Source organism: Humulus lupulus, chromosome 6, assembly GCF_963169125.1.
Source record: "Humulus lupulus chromosome 6, drHumLupu1.1, whole genome shotgun sequence".
Taxonomy (NCBI): Eukaryota; Viridiplantae; Streptophyta; class Magnoliopsida; order Rosales; family Cannabaceae; genus Humulus; species Humulus lupulus.
In genome coordinates, this window is record NC_084798.1 from 74,385,236 (window position 1) to 74,388,255 (window position 3,020).

Sequence of the window (3,020 nt, forward strand, 5' to 3'; positions counted from 1 at the left end):
GGCATACCTATTCTGCAAGCCTTGAGAGGTTCCCCCCAAGTGAGGTCCTCCAGAAATGCTCCCCACTCGCCCATTCACTAGGGAGGCTCGTGGACTATCTAATGCTGTGGAGTTGCGGGCACCGCACCTGGAGCCTGGGGGCTGCGGGCTGTGCGGGAGTTACCGCGGTTGGGGCTGAGCCTAGCATGCTCCATCTCGAGCATACTGGCGGAGGTGTCCTAGTTTGATGAGGTTCTCAATCTCATCCTTGAGTTGGTGGCACCCGTTTGTGTGGTGCCCTACATCCTTATGAAAATGAAAAAACTTGTTGGGATCTCGCCTTTCCATGTCTCTCTGAATGGGTTGTGGCTTCTGGTAATGAACGTGCTATTCTGTGGCCACCAAGATGTTCTCCCAAGAGTCCACTAGGTCAATATACTCGGAGTATTGCTAGACGTACTTCTCGTCGGGGGCAAATCCATGTCCTGTCTTGCTGTCCCATTTCCCTTGGACCTTTTTCCCTTGCCTCTACCCCCATGTTTGCTGTTGTTAGGGGTTCATTTAGGTGCGGTAGACTGGGATGGAGCAGAAACTCTAGCATTGAATGCAGGATGATAAGCACTGTATCCAGTGGGCACTACTCCATATCTCGTCGAAGCTGCACTGAATCTAACGGGTGGCATGACACTAAAGCCAACTAGCGGGACAATTGGACTGGACTGGGCTCCCACCACACTTGGTTGGATAGGAGCATAGGGTGGATACTGGGTCCCCGAGGCCATGGGGCCTAGCATCGTCGGAGTGTGAAAGGTGATGGGCCCCCCAAATGATCCGATCTGGGCGTCTTCCCAGCTGATATACTCTTATGCTCAACGGATGAAGTCATCGAGCCTTCGGCACCCTCTCCGCTGTAGGTCATCCCACAATGGGGACTCCACACGGATGTCAGCTTGTAAGGCCATTAGCTGCTGGCTATCGTCAAACCTCATGGTCCTTGCAGCCTCCTCCTTGAAGCGCTTGATGTAAGCTTTGAGGGTCTCGAAGGGTCATTGCTTTATGTTGGCCAAAGCATTGACCTCAAAGCTCACCTTCCGAGAAGCTATGAATTTTCTTTGGAATGAAGATGACAGCTGGTGACAGGAATGAATGGATCTTGGCCTATGCTTCTTGAACCATTCATCTTTTGGTCCTATCAAGGTTATCGGGAACACATGAAACTTGGCGTCTTCAGAGATGCGATGCACCAACATCAACCTATTGAACTTCGAAAGGTGGTGGACGGGATCCGTACTACCATCATAGGACGTGATGGCAGGCATCTTAAAGCCTCGCAGTAATGGGGATTCTACGATGTGAGGAGCACACAACTCCCCATCCTCTTCCTCTGAGTCAGAGTCATGGCCCTGACGTCGGTCCATTCTGAGCATTGTACTCTCCAAGCTCTCTAACTCAGCGCGGAGGGGGTCACAGTCTTGGTATGCACTTTGTACTAGGTTATCCCTCTTTCAGACGTTGAGGCTGTCCCAGAGGTCTGGCTGGTCCTTCCTCCCGGGTTCGCACCCAAAAGCCTTGTTACACCTACGAGAGTTCAGGCCTTCTCCTAGGTCAATTTGGCCTTGGAATGCACCATTGCCCTCGGGGTATGCTACTTCCATTTCTCTGTTAGACTCAACATTTTCATTATTAACCGAGATGCTGATGTCACGATCTCGGTTAACGGAGGTGTTCCTCCTGTTGGCTCTTTGGCCATTATTCTTGTGGTGATGACGAGGTGTTGGGGGGACACCACCTCTGGGTCTCACGCGATCCGTAATGGCGTGCCTAGGCAGATCGCCCTGGGCTCCACAGGCGCTGACGCCCTAGCGGTGACCTTGGGCACCTAGGCCTTCACCCTTACCAGCTGGCCTCGGGACTTGGTTGTCTTCGGGGTCTCGAAGAGCCTTCTTTTGCTTGGGAGCAGGGTTGTCATCGATCTTACCCTTTCCTCAATCATGTGGCACAAGTGGGGCTCCAACTCCATATGGGTGCACAGGGGGCACGCCATCTGCCGGATCTTGGGCCACATTAGCCGGGTGCTTTGGAGGCACACCGTCTGGGTCGATAGGTGGCACTCCAGCTGGGTGCACAGGTGGCACACCAACTGGGTGCACAGGTGGCACACCAGCTAGCTACCTAGATGGTACTTTGCTAGAAGGGTCCACTCACAGCCCTTGGGCCTCTAGAGTATCCCTCATGGTGTTAACCATCTCCTGTAGGGCGACGATATTACCCTCTTGGGTGTCAAGTTTCGGCTGCTGAGTGGCTAATTGATCGTGGAGCACCACACCTTCTAGAGTCTCCTCCACGTCCATGGGTTGAAGGTATTCCTCCTCATAATACTCGTCATCCATGTCGTCGTATTCGGCATTTTTGTCGTAGTCTTCCACCATCTCAGGGAGGTCTTGTGGTGGTGGAAGGCTGGTTTCTTCTCCCTCAAGTCCAACTGGAGGAGCTCAATCGTCTGGTGTGTTTCTCCAAGTGATCACCGTGGCGATGTTCTCCAAGATTTCTTCAAGCTCTCAACAAAAGCACCAAAATTTTGACTGCCTTTTTCACTATCAATTTAATATGAGAGTATAAAGAAAATAATATAAAAGAACACAAGGGTTTTACGTGGTTCATGCTATAAAAGAGCCCTAGTCCACGAGTCTCTAGTATTTAGTGAGCTTGAAGCTTGTTTAGCAAGCTTCAATGGTGGTTCTCAGGCATCGTATATATTGCGCTAAGTTATAGAGTTTGTCTCACTAAAAATCTGAACCCTTTACAAGGAGGTACTCCAGCCCTATTTATAGAGGTTGGGGTCATTAATGTTAATCATCTACCATTAATACAAATTCCCCCATCCTGGAATGCCGAAGTAAGACAAAAATGGCTACACTAAATAGAGACTACGGCCTAGACGGATTGCATGGGGCCCATTGCAGAAAGTTGCGTACCAACTTTTTAGGGAACATATATTTAACTGTTAGGGTGTGGTGCAGGTTTCTCATGTTAGGCGGCGT